We start from the raw sequence: 20,585 nt of genomic DNA on the forward strand, positions 1-20,585 counted from the left end.
AGAGCATCGATCAGCCCTAGAGCCTCCACCAGTCAGGCCACAGTCTATTTAGACTGGAAGTATCAGCTTCTCTCTCCCTGGCTTTCCATCTATTTGAACATTATGTCAGAAACAGAAGTGGGACATATGAATAAAGGTGACTCTTGATCTTCCAGTCCTGGCACTTCTTGGGGGTGATGATTATTTGTCAGGTAGGACATATTATATATTATCCTATTGCATTGCAGAGAGGTTTTAAAAGAAGGCCACCTCTTAAGTCCAAAGGCTGTGCAATCTGTAAAGCGATCACCTTCTCACCCCAAGTCCTTATGTCCTACAAACATGATGACAACAGAAGTCACCTATTGAGTAGAAAGTATTAAATAGTCATAGAAGAAGTTAAAAGCCTTGAAAAAAAATAAGGGTCCAAGCAACCTTCTCTAGGTAAACAGGGTTAGCGGGTTCCTCTAGTAAAGCTGAGGCCTCTGAAGAAGTGGGTGAACTCTATTTCCTGGATGATGCGTCCTCTGATGAAGATGATGTGGGGGGAAATCGTTTTTTCTAGCTGAAAATGCTGACCCTTTGGTTGAGTCTGTAGGAGCAATATGAACTTTGAGGAACCTAAAGAACTTTGGTGGCTCAGAGCTGGCCTTAAATCTGACCAAGGACAACACCTGGATGAAGTTTGTATGCTTTTATCGTGGTTTTCCAGTTTTCTACCACACTCCAAAAACATAAGTAATTTGGAATTTAGATTGTAATCCTAACAATCTCTGTACAGCATTGTGGAATATTTATGTGCTACAAATAAGCAAAATACATAAACCTATATCTATACAGTATTCTGTGCTTGAGGGTTTAGGTCGTAGGAGTCTTAAGAACATTTCCTATTCATAAGAACGTTAGGAGCCTTCGTGGAGGAATCCACATAGGAAAGTATTGCTTTGAAGAGTAAAGTCTAAAACCTGGGATATGGCTCCTCAGGCAGATGTTCCCGTAGCTGAAATGTTAAGAAGTAATGCCCTGCCCTTTGAAGATTTGGGTTTTCTTCCAGATCCCATGGATTGTAGAACTCATCTTCTGAGAGGGACATGGGAGACATCCACAGCTGTTTTCAAGCTGGGTTTTGCTGCTACACGTGTAGCCATTTCTCTTAGGGTGGCTTTATACGTGGCAACTAGAGATGAGCGAGTATACTCTCTAAGGCACATTACTCGAGCGAGTAGTGCCTTAGCCGAGTATCTCCCCGCTCATCTCTAAAGATTTGGGGGCCGCCGCGGGTGACAGGTAAGTTGCGGCAGGAAGCAGGAGAGAGGGAGAGGGAGATCTCCCCTCCGTTCCTCCCAGTTCTCCCCTGCCGGCCCCCGAATCTTTAGAGACGAGCGGGGAGATACTCGACTAAGGCACTACCTGATCGAGTAATGTGCCTTAGCGAGTATACTCACTTATGTCTAGTGGCAACTATCATCCAAATAGTCGCTCAATAGAGTGAATGCAAGTGACGATTGTTCTATGTATACATGGTGACCAGTTGGGTGATGAGCAAGAATCCGTTCACTAGTCACTTTGTCTCAGCTCACCTAAAAACAGTTACTGGTTGATTATCGTTTAGTGTAAACTGGCAAGTGTCTCTCAACGACTAGCCAACAACTTTGCAGAGAGGTGTGCTGCTGTTCAGCATACGACTCCCACGGAATGCTGATTGCACCCGCCTTTTTTGAACATTTTTTTCTTCTGCTTGACACTCGTTGGTTTCCAAAAACACAAATAGGTGTGAGTGATCCTCAACTGAATAGTCCCTGCTGGTCTTCAAAAGAACACTGGCTGTTAGGTCTCTGGCTGGTTTTGGTTTACGAAGATACACGTACTGTTGCAGTCTCAATGGTTTGGCCTTCGATGGAATACTCCATGCTGGTGCCTCTTGTTGCAGGGAGTGTTCACTTGATTACTGCTCATGTGTTAATGTGCATTCAGTGGATTGGACAACCACTGAGGAGAGAGGTCAGAATTTCAAATACATGCTCGCCAAGGGGACTTGATGTCTTTCTGGAGAGGAAGGATATTATAGGTTATAAATCTAAGGTTAATTAATAATCCGGGTATACAGGCAGGTAGGAACTATTAGGGGTTGATCCAGGGAACAGTCTGATTGCCATTAGGGAGTCGGGAAGGAATTTTTTCCCCCAAAAGGGCTAATTGGCTTCTGCTCTTGGGGTTTTTTGCCTTCCTCTGGATCAACAATACAGGAGGATAAACAGGCTGGACTAGATGAAAATTGTCTTCATTCGGCCTTACGAACTATGTTACTATGTTACATCCCTTAACTAGTTGACGAATCATATTGCAGTCCATGTACATGCTCCTAACAATTAGTTTAGTAATTGCAAAATTGAACAAGAGAACAATAATTGTACGCTTTTTCAACTATTTCGAGTGACTATTTAGACGATAGTTGTCCCATGTAAAGCCACCCTTCGAGTCTGATTTACTAAGTTAAGAGAATCACATTAAAGATAAGACTCTCAGAGAGTAGATATTATCCTACTTTCCCACCGGCTGTGAAGATCCTGATTTTGAAGCGGATGTTTCAGTTAATTCAGTTAGGCTTTCTGCTAGAACTACTGATCTCTTCAACAATGCCTGAAGGATGCTGCGGTCAAAAACATGGAATGTGGGGATGTTGCATCTAAAAGCAGACTATGTGCTGTTCCCTGCTTGGGGGATTGTCCGTTTGATCTGGAGGAGCCCCCTGAAAAAGTTTCTGACAAAAAGAAGGCCTTTTCCCCCCACAAGGGTAGGCAATCAAGTGAAGTCCTTTCATCTACTTAGACTTAACAGGAATAGGAAAAAAGGAATTCACATTTCAGAAAATGTAAATTCACCAAAAAATGTTTTCTGCTTTAGCCTTCAGAAATAAGTGGTCTCAGCAATGATGCCAAAGTTTTAGTAGGAGCCAATTGTCTCTATATTTTCAGGCCTGAGAAAACATCTCATCAAACGCTTGGATCCTAAACACCATAAGAGATGGTTAAGGCCGGTTTCACATGGCCAAGAATCTCGCATGAATATGAACCCCATTATTTTGAATGGGGTCATACACATGAGCGATTTCTTTTTTTCCCTGCATCGCAAAAAAATGTGGCATGCCCTATCATTGGGCGTGCCCTCGCATTGCATCACCTATTGTGTTCAATGGGGCCGCAAAGTATCGCACTGTGTGCTATTAGCTGCACCGGAGGATCTCTTATTTCCCCGAAGTGATGCGACACATTTTTGATACAAAACGTCTGGAACCTGCAGGGAAATCGCATGTTGGCGAGTGCGATATTGGCTCGCCCGTGTGGAATTAGCTTTATAACTAGAATGTTTCTCTCTACCAGATTCTTAAAAGAGTCTACCAAACAAGAGGCCATGGAATCAGAAGTCTTGTACCTCATCCAGAAATCTTTACTGGTTCAGGTACCACTAAAGGAAAGTGAGAGAGAATTTTATTCTCCTTTCTTTCTCGTAAAGTAAACCAAATGATATTTTCACGGATAGTACAAAACGTAAAAAAAGTTGAACCACTTTTTGAAGTTCCAGATGGAGAGAATCTCCTCCATAGTCAGTCAGCTCTTTTCCAATTGTTTGATGGTGTCCGTAATTTTGGAGGAAGCCCATTACCAATACACCCTTCTCATCAAAAAGTTAAGAGTCACTCTAACTATTCACAATTCCCGAGTCCATCTTCAGTACAGAGTTCTGTCCTTTGGAATATCCCAAAGAAGGCGCAAAGAATCTTGTGACGGAAATGTCTTCGTTCATCAGAACAAGGAATATTCTTTCAAGACCATGTTTAGATGACTTTCTGATCATCTTGGAATCAGCGGATCTACTAGTTCTTCATTAACAAATGGTCTGTTTAGTTGTATCCTCCCTGAGGTAGAACATAAGCCACAAAATATCCAATTTGATACCTTCCAGTGTCTTTTTTTTCTGAGCACTCTTCTGGATTCTCCCATCCAGATGTCCTCTCTACCTTGGGTGAAGCAAGATCAAATAAGGCAGCAAGCGATGGATCTTTTCTTTTCCACACCATCTCCTTTAGGAAGGCAATGTCAGTCCTAGCAGTCTTAACTATGTGCCTCCCATCAGTAAAATGGTCTCAACTTATATCTCAACCCCTTCAGTGGGACATTCTTCAAAGATGGAACAGACACAAATCCGCTATCGATCACTCATTTGTCTTCTCCCCCAATGCCAGGTTCTCCATTCTGTGGTGGTACAACACGGTCAATCTCAAAAAGGTCACTTCTCCGTCAGAAAACATTAACATTGATGCAAGTCTGTGGTGATCACTTATGTTAATATGATCGCCAATGTGCCAACTAACAAAAGTGTAAATCACTTTTTTTTTACCTGAAATATCATTTTATTGAAAAAAAACTTTCATTTGCTGCCCACTGGCTGTGGTCAAGTAAAGTCCGTCTCAAAAGACAGAGATACCACAGTATGCAGAAATTGAAGGAGTGTGGTGATGACTTATGCTGCCTATAGAAGTCCATGGAGAAGAGAGGCTACAGAGAGATTGACACAGACATAGCTGCTACAACTAACTTGTAAGTCATTTGCAGTTATTGAAATCCCATTTATAAGGCTCAGTACTTCTTTGGTGTACTCTATGCTGATGTTATTCCTCTGTATATGAGTAAAGTGTTAGGAAGCAGAATCTGCCGTTTTCTCAATGTACAATGTATAGAAGACATCATAGCAGCAGTCTACACCCACCGCCTCAGAGTTACAGAAACAAACATCCTGTTCCTCTATGTGCTGAGTGTATAGAGACATCAAAGCAGCAGTCTACACCCACCAGCTCAGAGACAGAGAAGAAATCCTAATCTCCTATGTGTACAGTGTATGGAGACCTCATAGCAGCAGTCTACACCTACCAGCTGAGAGAGAAGTAGAGATCCTGCTCTCCTATGTGTGGAGACCTCATACACTCACCAGCAGAGGATGTAAAATATATATAAAAAACTAACTTTTAGTAGAGATTTTTTAACATGTTCCAGAATGTAGCCATGGTAACCACAATTAAAAAGCACCATTCTTTACACTGCGGGCTGCAGCAAATGGAAATAGTGTGATTTCATTTAAACTATTAGAACCACCAAGAAAACCAAGACCGCAAAGACCCACTGGATGATTAGGATGCATATGTATAGGACCACAAGGGACCTACTGGACTACCAGGAAGGATATGTACAACGACCCACTGGACTACCACAAATTTATTAGAAAACCCAAAGGACCCAGTGGACCACTAGGAAGTGTATTACAAGATCCCCAAGGACCCAGTGGACCACCAGGAAGCATATGTACAAGACCCTGAGGACCTACTGGATCACCAGAAACCTTTTGTACAAGACCCCAAGAATCATATAGGGCCCCCCATTATTGACTGCCCTGGTTATTGATATAACACAAATACTAGGGTGGTGTACTGGATATATACTACTCCTTGGCGAGTGTGGGCAGTTATGTGGTTGATAACAAAGAATAATTACTAAGTTGGTGGCATTGTGGGAACAGAGTCGTAGCTTCACGTGTCTGTTCATCCTTGATCACCAATTTTTATGGTCTAAACAAATCCAACATTTTGGATCCCATAACAGATTACTACAGGGGTGTGGGGTCTCATCTTTCTGAAAAGAATCCAGATCTACTGCTGGGGGATAAGAGGACTGTTATAGCATGAAGGTCAGCGTATGATCTGGATTCTGTCTGCCCCCCATCCCAAACTGATGTGGTATTCATCAGTGCTGAACGATGGAGCTGATGTGAACCACACGATATTCTGCGTTAGTTCTGGTCCTGTAAGAACCTGATAAAAATTGGTGGAGATGCTTTGATGTGTCCGCTGTTTCTCCCCCAGACTCTCATCCCCCCCTTTACTCTATTTACCGCTTACGTGGCCTTTGCAACTTTGGTGCGTTTCATCCTCTTCCTCCTCATAAGGGTGACATGAGGTCTTTTTAAGCCAGCAATGAAGAGAAGAAGCCGGGGACGGGATTTGGTGAGCCAGCTCCTTAGGAGAGTCCCTTTAGGTAACCTAAGAAATGGAAATGACAATGAAACACTGGAGATAATTATGACTATATAAGGACCCTTAAAGTGGCAGAGACAAAGCCCCCTTGCTGACCATGGCCATGGCTGGTATTGCAGCCCAGCTTCTTTTGGATGAACATCAGCCACATGGACAGGAGAGGCTCACTTTTAATCCTCCCCCCCCTCATCTTCCCTCCTCTAGTCCTCTTCCCATTTGATCCCCATCCTTCCCACATCTCCTTTGCCCCCCCCCCCCACACCTCCTCAAGTTCACTCGCATCATCCTGATTTCCTAGTCACCAAGCAGTTTTGATCCCTTACACCTCTTCTAGTCTCTCTCTCCCCTTGTGTCACTAGTTACCTCACTGCAATATTTAACCCCTTTCTTTCTCCTGGTATCTTTATCTTTTTGTTAAAGGGGCGTCCAACACTAAACTAATGGTGACCTATCTCCAGGACCAGATTCTTAATATTGTTTATTGGCCACTGAAATGTGGCAACCATTTGAGTGCTCTGAGCGTCTTGAGACATTTAAGACTTTAGATTTTAAATACTTAATTTTAAAGTTATAAGTCTAAAAAATCTGTAGGATAAAAAGCCTGTAGCAGGAATTATAGAAGGTCAAGAACAGTTATATTGTCACTGTCTGAAACTATATTACCAGAGTGGATCTTGATTACATAGATGAATGATAGGTCTTGGCTCTTTCTGAGGAGAGCGGACATAACCTTGGAGCTCATATCACTGTGAGTGTAAGCTTAAAGGGGTTGTCTGTTTTTAAACTATTGATGGCCTATCCTCAGGATATGTTGTCAGTAGCAGATTGACAGAGGTGTGTTGCATGAGTTCCTTGCTGATCAGCTGTTTGCTGGGCTGCTGCACTCAGGTTCTGAACTGAATTCTGAAGGAAGCAGACAGCTCCATTCTTTTTTTTTAATTCTTTATTTTATCATTTTCAATTTCCATACAACAACATTTTACTGCATTTCTGCAGCAACAACGTACATACTGTAATATTTCCAGTATCTGTTCCACAAGTAAAGCAATTCCATAAATAACTAAAGAACCCTGAAAAGTTAAAACATTTCTGACCAGAAGACATCAAATTTTTCGTTATCTCCCATGTCTATACTCTCTACATCTTAACGCTTAAACATATTCTTTCCTGCATCAGATCACTGGACTGGAACTCAGCGCACAGACATTCGGACTTTTTCACATAAACACATGACACAAGGGAAAAAACACATATGGAAGACTACGTATAGCAGGGGAAGAAACAATACAAAGCTCAGGAACTATATAGTATCTTGTACTCTTCAGAGTTCTAAAATTCTATCCAGTAGTACCAGGTTTTTAGAAATTTTAGATAGCTCCATTCTTACTGTAGTAAGTCAAGTAGTGTAGCCAAGTTCCTGTTGAAATGAATGAACTTTGCCTGCAGCATCAAGTTTAGCCACTACAGTAGGAATGGAGCTGTCTGCTTCCTACATAAATCAGTTCAGTAGCAAACAGCTGATCAGCAGAGGGTCCCAGGCAATAGACCTCTGCCAATCTACTAATTTTCCGGGGGATAGGCCATTAACGGTTTACAACCAGACAACCCCTTTAAAGGGGCTAATTTGGTAGAGTTTTACAGATTTGATGTTGAAGAAAGTGTCATTTCTACTCACCTTAAATTCTCTTCCCTTTAGTCCAAGCAGCACCAATGGAGATTTCATCCTCCTGGAAAGCAGGACAGATAGTGTCAATTAACTAATTAGGCCCCATGTCAGCCAGTCACATTGTGTACTATCAAGTAATAGACAAGACTCGGGGTCTGCTGAACTAAAAACACATTTGGGAGGAAAAGCTGTGCTGCTGCTTGGACTAAAGGAAAGAAAATTTATGATGAGCAGAAATTAAACTTTCCTTGACGTCCATAGCAACAGCACCAATGGGGATTTGGCAATTAACCTTGGCAAGGTGAGTTACTAGTAACCGCAGATTCTAATAAGGCTTGACCAAACATGGCCTCTCGAGCTCTTCTGATGTCTAGTCTGTAATGGTTAACAAATAAAGGAGGTGTAATCTATGGAAGGGTCCTGCAGATTTTGTCAAGTGGAACGTGTTTTTTTTCAGCTCGAGATGTGGCAAGTGGAATGGACTTCAGTAGGCTGCGGGGTCTGAAGACTTGCTTGGGTATCACAGGTGGTAATCTCTTCACTTAGATATTTGGACAGAGTTGCCTTAGAGTCCTTCTGACCTCTACTTCTCCCATGATGAGAAAGAAAAAATGCTTCAATCTCCTAAATTCCTTAGTGTGTTCCACATGGACCTCCAAAGCTCTACCACCATCCAAGGCATGAAGTCTTATTTCGACTAATGCAGAGGAATCTGGGTAGAAAACAGGCAGCTGAATGTGCTGGTTTATGTTTTGTAGTGAAGACACTTTATGGATAAAACCTGAAAGAAAACGATCCTGAAGGCTCAAAAGGCCCCCAATGCTTGGATCTCACCAATACACCTTAGTGAAGTTACAGCTGCTAGGAAGCAGACCTTGAGTGATGGCTGCGTAAGGTCAACCTCCTACAAGAAAGGACGGGGGGGGGGGGGGGGGGGGGGGTAACATGGCCAGTCTAGAACACCACAAAGATCCAATTTTGGGATTGGGTCAGAGATAGTAAACCTTTGTATCAAAAGTTCTTCACCAGAAAGTAAGAGAAAAAACTCTTCCCAGCACAATGTGACTGACTGATATGCTATACAGGGGGTCTAATAACTTAGTTAATTGATACTGTCCAGGAGGATGAAATCCCTATTGGTGTTGCTGCTGTGGACGTCCAGGAGATACAAATACAGAAAGCAGTTAAAGAGCATAAATTAATATTTATTAACAATGGTGAGGGTTCTGACAAGGCTCTGGGGCCAACCACAGTATACAGGCCCCTATTGTTGCCAGCCAGCTGCCCCTGACCACCCCTCCTAGAGCTGCTGATGGCTGGAATTCCGGAGCTACATAGATGCTTGTGAACCTTCAAGTGTCAGCCAATCACAGAGGTGCTCAGAAGGCAGAGTCTGTCTGTGATTGGCTGACAGAAGACGGTACACAGACGTCCCCTTCCCTGTTCAGCTGAGTTTGGTGAGTGATGTTACATAACGAAGGCAGGAGGGATTACTTGCGGCAAGATGAGCAATTCATCAGTGGCCGGTGAAGGCCCCTGTGTAGTTGCTGTAACTAAATGGCACAGAAGCAAACTAATTGAGCTTCTTTTAACAGTCTCTGGTGCAGGCCCCTCACTCCCCCAGTGTATTTGCTACCCTCTGACTCCTCCCCTATCTCCTGCACACACTATACTCAGCGCAGGAGACAGAAAGGAGTTGGGATAAGCTGTGCACAGAGCATCTGGTGACCAGAACCTCTCCATGAGTAAAAGTAAATGCTTGTAACAGTGCTGCCCATTTGGTCCTGTGCCCTACTGCAGTTCAAATGATTTTTTTTATCACCAGTCAACTAAGTTGGTCTTCCTCCTCCTCTAGACCACTGTGAAGTTTGTATGTCCACCCCTGTGTGAACCACCATATTAATAGACCCCAGTAATTACTTCTTGGTGCTGGCTGTATAATATAGTCGACATCCTGATCTAACATCTGGGATTGGAGATAACTACAAGCCTGGCTGTTTAACCTCTCAAGTGCTGTGGTCAATTGCAACCACAGCACCTAAGGAGTTTGACAGAGCAGGGGGCTAATAGATTTCCTCTCAATGTAACTATTGGGCAATAATGCTTTGGATTACTAAGTATTCCAAATCCTTATATAAGCTATCAAATCACTATGTAGCAGATTTAGAAGTGGATTTCAACCACAGATTTCACTCATTGCATTGCAATAAATGAACTATGCAGTGAAAATATGCTGCTTTCAGCAACACCGAGAACATTCAATAGCATTGGAAATCTACAACATTACTTGGTTCTGCTGCGGATTCCACTGTAAGTGAATACAGTTTGTTAAAGGGGTTCTGTCATTAAAAAAGAAAAATGCTATACTTATCTATTCCTCCCCCATCATTCTACTTACCAGATCTTCACCTCCCTTATATTCTCCTGTCTCCTGCAGTCCAAGGGGTCACATCACCTCCAGCTGCCTGATTCTTCTCCTTCCTGTGAGGTTACATACATTTGGTTGGCAGTCTTCCAATGTACATTATGTGACAGCTCACAGGTCGGCAGGAGGACTGCCTATCTTCTTCAGAGATTGCTCATGTGAGCTGTCTCTGAAATAGATTACAATTCCTTCCTAGGCAGTGAAGCTACAGCACCGGGATGTGACCTTCACTGACCCAGTAGGAAGGAGTTTGTGATGAGCAGCCTTCATAACAAGCTGGGCCCAGCCTGCAGTGAGCTGACCTGGGGCAGTGGAGAAGCTCGACCAGAAGAAGATGTGATAAAGAGACAGGCAGGGAAGGAATAGGTAAGTTTAGATAATTTTGTTTTTTAATGACCAAACCCCTTTAAGCCTTCGCTTACATTGCACTTTTGATTAAAGAAAACATACTTTTTTACGCTCTTTGTCAAAAAACTTCCGCCCCTGGAAAAAAGGTGTTGTTTTGCTGCAAAACTTCGCATACAGTTACATCCAAGGGCTCTTCCACACTTGCGGTTTTCTCGCGCATTGTTTTTCATGCGAATGTCAATGGGACTTTCTAATGTTAAAAAACGCATCGCCCAAAAATCGCAAAGCACAAACTTGGGGTTTTTGTGCGATGCAGTTTTAACATTAGAAAATCCCATTGACATTTGCGTTAAAAAACACGCAAAGATATCACATAAAAAAAACGCGCAAGAAAAACACAAGTGTGCAAGAGCCCTAAGGCAGATATGTAAATGATTAGAGTTGTGGTGATTAGATGAACGGTCTTGTCATCTGAGGCCCTAATAGTGGTTCCCCCCTTGGCCTAAAAAAGGCTCTCGGAGGCTCCTTGTGTGTAGTGACCTCTTCTTCCTCTAGTGTAGAGCTTGTTGACCACTGGATGCCTCTACGACACAGAGAAAAGATTTCGCCCCGTTACCAGAGTCTGAGAGAAGGCTGTAGAGTGGAGCCGGGTCGTCTTCAGTAATGAATCCAGGTTTAGTTTGGTCGTTGACGACTGCTGTGTTCGTGTCTGGAGACCTCGGGGAGAGCGCCTCACTCCTGCCTTTGCTGTGGGGCGGCACACTGCCCCCTGCTGGTAGGATAATCTGGGGGCCATCACATACAACAGTCGGTCATCCCTACTAGTGGTACGAGGGACAATGACAGCTCAGTGATATGGTCAGGACATCCTGCAGCCACATGTGTTGGCTTCCAGCAGGATAATGCCCGGCCGCACACACAAGACCCCACAACATTGTCACACTTCCATGGCCTGCCTGGTGGCCAGATGTATCACCAATAGAGCATGTATGGGACAATCTAGGACACTAACTTCCACTGCCTATGAATTTGCATGATCCAGAGGCTCAGTTACAGCAAATGTGGAGCGATATGCCGCAGGATGTCATACAGAAGCTGCATGCCTCCATGCCTGCCCCTATCACATCTTGTATCAAAGGTAGAGGTGGCCCAACAGAATATTAGAGCCTCCATGCCCGCCAGTATCACATCTTATATCCAAGCTAGAAATGGTACAACAGTGTAATAGAGTCTCCATGCCCGCCCGTATCAAATCTTGTATCCAAGCTAGAGGCGGTACAACACGGTACTAGAGCTTCCATGCCCACCTGTATCACATCTTGTATCCAAAGTAGAGGTGGCGCAACAGGGTTCTAGAGGCTCCATGCCCACCAGTATCACATCCTGTATCCAAGCTAGAGGGGGCCCAACAGGGTACTAGAGCTTCCATGCCCACCCGTATCACATCTTGTGTCCAAGTTAGAGGTGGCCCAACAGGGTACTAGAGCTTCCATGTCCGCCTGTATCACATCTTGTATCCAAGCTAGAGGCGGTCCAACAGGGTACTAGAGCCTCCATGCCCACCCATATCACATCTTGTATCCAAGCTAGAGGTGGTACAACACGGTACTAGAGCTTCCATGTCCGCCTGTATCACATCTTGTATCCAAAGTAGAGGTGGCGCAAGAGGGTTCTAGAGCTTCCATGCCCACCGGTATCACATCCTGTATCCAAGCTAGAGGGGGCCCAACAGGGTACTAGAGCTTCCATGCCCACCCGTATCACCTCTTGTATCCAAAGTAGAGGTGGCGCAACAGGGTTCTAGAGGCTCCATGCCCACCAGTATCACATCCTGTATCCAAGCTAGAGGGGGCCCAACAGGGTACTAGAGCATCCATGATTGCCCATATCACGTCTTGTATCCAAGCTAGAGGTGGTAATTCAGGGTACTAGAGCCTCCATGCCCATCCGTATCACATCTTGTATCCAAGCTAGGTAGTACAACATGGTACTAAAGCCTCCATGCCCACCCGTATCACATGTTGTATCCAAGATAGAGGCAATACAACAGGCTACTAGAGCATCCATGATTACCTGTATCACATCTTGTATCCAAGCTAGAGGTGGTAAAACAGGGTACTAGAGCCTCCATACCCGATTATATCACATCTTGTATCCAAGCTAGGTGGTACAACAGGCTACTAGAGCATCCATGATTACCTGTATCACATCTTCTATTCAAGCTAGAGGTGGTACAACAGGGTAAAAGAGCCTCCATGCCTGCCTGTATCACATCTTGTATCCAAGTTAGAGGTGGTACAACAGGGTACTAAAGTCTCCATGCCCTCCCGTATTACATCTTGTATCCAAGCTAGAGGTGGTACAACAGGGTACTAGAGCCTCCATGCCCACCTTATCACATCTTGTATCCAAGCTAGAGGCGGCCCAGCAGGGTACTAGAGCATCCATGATTGCCCATATCAGATCTTGTATCCAAGCTAGAGGTGGTACAACAAGGTACTAGAGCCTCCATGCCTGCCTGTATCACATCTTGTATCCAAGCTAGAGGTGGGACAACAGGGTACTGGAGCTTCCATACCCGATTATATCACATCTTGTATTCAAGCTAGAGGCGGTACAACAGGGTACTAGAGCCTCCATGCCCATCCTCATCACATATTATATGCAAGCTAGAGGCGGTAAAACAGAGTACTAGAGCCTCCATGCTCGCCTGTATCACATCTTGTATCCAAGCTAGAGGCGGTACAATAGGGTACTAAAGCCTCCATGCCTGCCTGTATCACATCTTGTATCCAAGCTAGAGGTGGCTCAACAGGGTTCTAGAGCCTCCATGCCCACTCGTATCACATCTTGTATCTAAGCTAAAGGCGGTACAACAGGGTACTAGAGCCTTCATGCCCTCCCGTATCATATCTTGTATCCAAGCTAGAGGCGGTACAACAGGGTATTAGAGGCTTCATGCGCGCCTGTATCACATCTTGTATCCAAGCTAGAGGTGGTACAACAGGGTACTAGAGCCTCCATGCCCACCCGTATCACATCTTGTATCTAAGCTAAAGGCGGTACAACAGGGTACTAGAGCCTTCATGCCCTCCCGTATCACATCTTGTATCCAAGCTAGAGGCGGTACAACAGGGTACTAGAGGCTTCATGCATGCCTGTATCACATCTTGTATCCAAGCTAGAGGCGGTACAACAGGGTACTAGAGCCTCCATGCCCGCCTGTATTACACCTTGTACACAAGCTAGAGGTGGTACAAAAAGGTACTAGAGCCTCCATGCCCACCCGTATTACATCTTGTATCCAAGCTAGATGTGGTACAACAGGCCACTAGAGCATCCATGATTACCTGTATCACATCTTGTATCCAAGCTAGAAGTTGTACAACAGTCAACTAGAGCCTCCATGCCTGCCTGTATCCTATCTTGTATCCAAGCTAGAGGCAGTACAACAGGGTACTAGAGCGTCAATGCCACCCATATCACATCTTGTATCCAAGCTAGAGGTGGTACAACAAGGTACTAGAGCCTCCATGCCCACCCGTATTACATCTTGTACCCAAGCTAGAGGCAATACAACAGGCCACCAGAGTATCCATGATTACCTTATCACAACTGTTGTACAACAGGGTACTAGAGCTTCCTTACCCGATTCTATCACATCTTGAATGCAAGCTAGAGGCAGCCCAACAGGGTACTAGAGCCTCCATGCCTGCCAGTATCACATCTTGTATCCAAGCTAGAGGTGGTACAACAAGGTACTAGAGCCTCAATGCCCACCCATATCACATCTTGTATCCAAGCTAGGGTTGGTACAACAAGGTACTAGAGCCTCCGTGCCCTCCCATATCACATCTTGTATCCAAGCTAGGGTTGGTACAACAAGGTACTAGAGCCTCCGTGCCCTCCCATATCACATCTTGTATCCAAGCTAGAGGCGGTACAACAGGTTGCTAGAGCCTCCATGCCCTCCCGTATCACATCTTGTATCCAAGCTAGAGGTGGCCCAACAGGGTACTAGAGCCTCCCTACAAGGGGTCAGTTCTCCACAATAAGGCTGGGGTCACACTAGGCGGATTCCCGCCGTAAATCCCGTGGTTTGGCCGCAGCAAAAACCGCAAGATTTCCGCCGGGAGAACTCGCTCTTCCGCTGCGGCTGGCGCTCCCATAGAGAAGAGCGCGGCCGCAGCGGAAAGAAAAAAAAAATAGACATGCTGCATATTCTGGAGCTGCGGCTGCGGCGACCGCAGCCGCGGTTCCAGCCTGACTTACCGCAGCGGATTGGCTGTCCACATGGCTGGCTAATCGTGAGATTAGCGGCCGCAGGCGGATTTGCCGCGGCGAAGTTCCGCGCGGAATTTCTGCGGCAAATCCGCCCTGTGTGAACCCAGCCTAAATTTCGCTTTTGCTCTGATATTATAACCACTTATATCAGCCTTACAATCACACGGAGAAGGTTTTGTTCTGTTCTAACAAACTTCTACTAGGGGAGGGATTGCTTTGACATATTTGTTACCCATAGAACAAAAGTAATTTAGTACTTACATTGTATAGCATTTTCCTACTATAAAACTAGTGCGTATTGCGCAAAAGCTGAAAAAATAAGCACCAAACCACGCACCTGAAGCTATTGAAATGACCTGTAGTATGGAGCTATAACGATATTTATACCATACGCTCATGCCATATATAAAAGCGTCAGAAAGCTATAACAGATTGCTATTTCCTGCATATTGTGCGCGCAAATTTTGTGGGCGTAAATACACCCCCGTGAAGGAGCCCTAAGACCGCCTTCACAAGGCAGTAAATGGTGCGGCATGTCCGCTAGAGGAGTCACTGTGGGAATTCCGAGCATTTATAGTACGAGCCACGTGGAGGGGGATTTAGAAATCCTTTTCATATGGAACAAAAATGTGCTGCGATGTATCCATAATGTTTTTTAAAAACCGCTGCGGATTCTAAATCTGCAGAATGCCAAAATGATGCTGCAGAATTCAACCTTTGAAATACAACTGTTGAATTCTGCAGCTATTCCACAATTAAAAATGTGGCCAAATCTGCACTATTTCGGCCACCGCGGATTTACTGCGGAATTGCTGTGGGTCTCCCGTTGCAGAATGCCCACAGCAATTCTGCCCTGTGAGAAAGTACTGAAAAGATTACTTTACATAGAGCAATTATCGGGCAAATAGTCACTGGGAACAGCAAATTTGGGTGAGTATACCTATATAGATGCGGACGGGGACAGGACACTGTAGTGAATGGAGTCGGGTGGCTAGAAGAGATTTCTAGCCACCCCTGCTGCGCTTCAAATTACAGAACAACCATCGCCCCTGTGTGAAAGCACAGCAGCGGTAGTTTGTGGGGCGGCTTTTGGGCGCTTCTGCTCCTGACATTCATCCCACAAAAAGGTACCTTTATACCTGCTGTGCTGCGCATCTACATCCCGCCTGACAGTCAGGGTGCCGGAGACACTCTATGCCATGCCCTGATTTATTAATACAGGCAGGGGCGTAACTAAAGACTCAGGGACCCTGATGCAAAACGTGAGCTGGGCCCCACTTTATCTGTTTCTGTACCCGTACCCATACCTAAACCATGCTGCACAGATATATAACTTGAAGCTTCTGGGCCCCAATGCAAAACCTGTAACAGGGCCCCCAACTGTAATGCTTTATTCATAGTTCTGGGCTCCTTATATGGAGAAGAGAGGCCTTATGGGCCCCCTGAGGCTCCTGGGCCCGGGTGCAACCGCATCCCCTTCACCCTCTATAGTTATGCCCCTGACTACAGGTAGAGACCATACAAGTTGTCTCCCCACTAGAGACCTCAATACAGACCTTATTATAGAGGGAAGCTGCACATCCAAGGGACACTGAGGCTCGGTTCACACGGGGCAGATTCCCGGTGGAAATCTTGCGGTTTGGCCGCAGCAAAAAAACGTGAGATTTGCGCCGGGAGGAGGGCTGCTTCAAATCCCGCGGCACTTAGCCGCACGTTTTGAAGTGGCCTGGCCACTCGCTCTTCTGCTGCGGCCGGCGCTCCCATAGAGGAGAGCGCGGCTGCAGCGGAAGAAGAAAAAAAATGAACATGCTGCGGTCGGCGAATCCGCGCCACAGCGTCGGCTTCCGCTGGCTTTGCCGCGGCGGATTTGCCGTCCCGTGTGGACGAGATTTCTGAGAAATCTTGTCCACATGGCTGACTAATACCAAGATTAGCGTCCGCAGGCGCATTTGCCGCGGCGAAATTCCAGACGGAATTTCCGCGGCAAATCCGCACCATGTGAACCCAGCCTGACAATCCAGAGCTTTATCGCCCTTGGGGTCATTAACATAGTAAGATAGTCTGGCAAAATGAAAAATAGACATATGTCCATCCAGTTCAGCTATTAACCCCCAATGTAGATCAAGAGGAAGGGAAAAAAAACAAACAAGCCAATTATTCTCATCTCAGGGAAAAGAAATTCCTTTCCGACTCCAATCTGGCAATCTGAATAATCCCCGGATCGCCGACCCTTCTGAAGTAATTATTGACTATAACATGTAATATTGAAACGCTCAAGAAAGGCGTCCAGGCTGTTCTTGTACTCTTGTAGTGAGTTCGCTATCACCACATCCTCAGGCAGAGTTCCATAGCCTCACTGCTCTTACAGTAAAGAACCCTTCCTATGTCGGTGTAGAAACCTTCTTTCCTCTAGACGTAGAGGGCACCCCCTTGTTACAGTCACAGTCCTGGGTATAAATAGATGATGGGAGAGATCTGCCCATTGCAGTTATTACTGTACTTGCTTCTTTTGGACCCACTAAAACTCCCACATTTGCGCACACTCCATAGGCTCCTATGGGGACCTTTGGTGCGCAAGTGCACGCAAAAATAGAGCAGTTCCTGTTTCTTGCGTGCACCAAAAAAGGAAATGTGAATGAATCCATTGAAATCAATGGGTTCTATTCTATGTGTGTTGTGCACGAATATTACGCAATTATGCCCATTTGAAGGAGCCCTAAAATCCGCATAGTTTCATGCAGATTTTGATGTGGAATGAGAATGGCTTAAATCAGCCCGCAATTCTGCATCAAAATCAGAAGTTATCCCTGCGGATTTTGATGCGAAATTCCTGGTGGAGATATTCCGCCCATGTGAAAGGTGCTTTAAAGAGCCCCTCCAGGGAAACATACAGTTCATATTAGATCAGTTAATATGCTTATCTACTACAACATTGTTTAAACACCAATCCGGTCGGCTCCCGTTACCCCGTGTGGCCTTCGCTGCAGCAGACCAGAAATCACTATCTCTATTCATTCCTATAAGGCCGGGAACACACCACCGTATTTCGGCTCAGTGTTTGCGTCCGTAATACGGATGTGCCCCCCGTCTGACCGCGGTCTCCTGACCCCAACTACGAGCATCATAGTGCTGCTATAAGGCTTGGAGTTTGAGTCAGGAGACTCACGAAAGACTCACATTGAAGAGAGACAGTAACTCGAGGTCCACACAGCAGATGTTGTAGGCTTTGGCTCGTCGCAGAAGGTGTCACTTGGGGCATCGGACTAGAATAGGTCTCTCATTGATAAAGCAGTGGCTACATAGATTAGCGGCCCTAATATGCGCCGTATGGCAACTGCACCTCCGGGAAACGATAAAACGTCTCCCTGGAATGGATCTTTAGGCATCATTCACACGAGCGTTTGCACGCGGGCTGAAAATCGCGACCATCTGAGGTATTGGATTCTAATGCATTTTTGCGCCACGAACAATTGCCCGGCGGGGAAAAATAGCCGATTTTGGTGGGCGTTTTTATGCAGGGCTGGAAAAGATAGTTCTGGTTCTATCTTGTGGACGTAATACGCCAGCGGCTCCTATATACTCCTATGGCAGCTGGAAAAACAGGGAGGGGGAGTCAGTTTAGCAACATCCAACACAGGGAAAAACGCATACGTTCACGTAAAGAAGCCCTTAAGGTGTAATAATGCGTGTTGGTGATGTTTCCTCATCAGTCACTCTGCTAATTGTATAATAAGCCAACAAACCAATCACATGAATTATCACTGATTATTACACCCTGATGTATAACATGGATTGTTATCACATTATTACACCCTGATGTATAACTGATTATTAAACTTTCTATACACACTATGGATTGTCACTTATTATAACATTCTGATATATAACAGAATATTATTACTGATTATTGCAACCCAATATATAATGGTTGATTATTACAATCTCTGTATATAATGTGAATCATGACTAATTAACCCCTTAGTGACGAAGCCTGTTTGCGCCTTAGTGACGGAGCCAAATTTTGGAAATCTCACTTTAACATAGAATAACTCTGTAAAGGTTTTGCATATCCAAGTGATTCTGACATTTTTTTTCGCCACATGTTGATCTTCATTTATTTACCAATAGAATTTGTGTATATTTATTAAAAGCGCCAAAATTGGGAACATTTTGGAAAAAATGTAATTTTGTTTTCCACATTTTCAACTGTAATATCTCAAATATGTGCAAACATGCTGTAAAAGTTTTTGCTAAGATTTATATTTCCATCTGTTTACTTTATTCTGGACGCACATTTGAAAAGCTTTGTGTTTTTTTTAACCATTTAGGAGACTGACAAATTTAACATTAATTATCAACATTTTGAGGAACACTTTGTTTTCCTGCACCAAGCCAAGTTTGTAAAGGCTCATAGGTGTCAGAATGATAGATACCCCCACAAATGACCCCATTTTAAAAAATACACCCCTTAGTGTATTCACTGAGGGGGGTCAGGAGTATTTTGACCCCACAGTTTCCTTTAAGGAATTAATGCAATTTAGAGGAGAAAAAAAATAAAATGTCATATTTTTGCAAATATGTCATTTTAAAGACATATTTTTTTTCTATAGTGCATGTAAAAATGAGGATTAACACCCCAAAATCGATACCCTTGTTTGTCCTGTGTTCAGAAACATACCTATTGAGGCCCTAATCTTATGTCTGTATGCACAATGGGGCCCAAACCGAAAGGAGCAACTGGTGGCTTTCAGAACAGACATTTTGCATGAAGGTGTTTAAGGCCCCATTGCCCACTTGTAGAGCCCTTGAGCGGCCAAAACGATGAAGAACCCCCACAAATGACCCCAATCTTGAAACTAGACCCCTTAATGAATCCATCTAGGGGTGTACTGCGTGTTTTGACCCCACAGTTTTTGAATTTATCTAAGCAAAACAGAAGGAAAAAATTACGATTTTCAATTTTTTGGCAATTATGTCCTTTTAAAAACAGGTGTTTTTTGTACAGCACACATATGAATGAGGACTTACACCCCAAAATGGATCCCCCGGTTTGTCCCATATTAAGAAATTGTGGCCATAATATTATGTCCATCTGCACAACGGGGCCCAAACCAGAAAGAGCATTGAAGTTCAACTGTTTTTAACTTTTACGTGATTGCCATTATCCATTGGATAGCAGCGATCACGTGACCGGGGCTCACCGCGGCCCTCGGTCACTGCTCCAGGCTCTCGGCTACCTTTAGTAGCCAGGAGCAAGGAGATTTTTAAATTTCACAGACCCTCCTCTCTGTGCTTGTATCCACCATTTTTGCACCGAAGTTGGGAAAATGTCAGCGGATAAAGATCCCGTCGGGGGGCATCACCGGAGGCCTTAGGTAAGTAATTTTACCTCCCTTCATGGATCGGATCCGTGACGGGAGGTGAAATTTTAACTTCTTTCTACTTTTACATGATCGCCATTATCCATTGGATAGCAGTGATCATGTGACCAGGGACCGCGTACCATGGCCCCCCGTGAAATCTCCAGGCTCTCAACTATGTTTGGTAGCCAAGAGCAGGGAAATATTAAAGTACCTGGCCAATCTGCAGTTTGTGCGCATGCATCTACCACTTTAGCGACGGGCAAATGCGCATTAGCCGGGGTAAGGTTCGCTGGTTCCCCACGGCTCCCCATGACTGCTCCATGTTCTCGGCTACCTCCGGGAACCAACAGCATGGAGCTGTCATGTCCACAGCCCACGGGTCTTTAATCTTCAGGGGATGCATGTTTTTATGTTCCTGAGGATTAAAGCCCACTT

At 44.7% G+C, this 20,585-nt stretch overlaps 1 long non-coding RNA gene across 1 annotated transcript in view; it reads right to left on the bottom strand.

Annotated features, from left to right (window-relative positions):
- Window positions 1-20,585, bottom strand: part of LOC136619714 (uncharacterized) — a 28,400-nt gene that overhangs the window by 4,643 nt on the left and 3,172 nt on the right. Inside the window, exon 2 of the long non-coding RNA XR_010791006.1 lies at window positions 5,923-6,070. This is a non-coding gene — a long non-coding RNA (uncharacterized lncRNA). The remainder of the gene's footprint in view (window positions 1-5,922; window positions 6,071-20,585) is intronic.

The sequence above is a fragment of the Eleutherodactylus coqui genome, chromosome 3 (genome assembly GCF_035609145.1).
Source record: "Eleutherodactylus coqui strain aEleCoq1 chromosome 3, aEleCoq1.hap1, whole genome shotgun sequence".
NCBI lineage: Eukaryota > Metazoa > Chordata > Amphibia > Anura > Eleutherodactylidae > Eleutherodactylus > Eleutherodactylus coqui.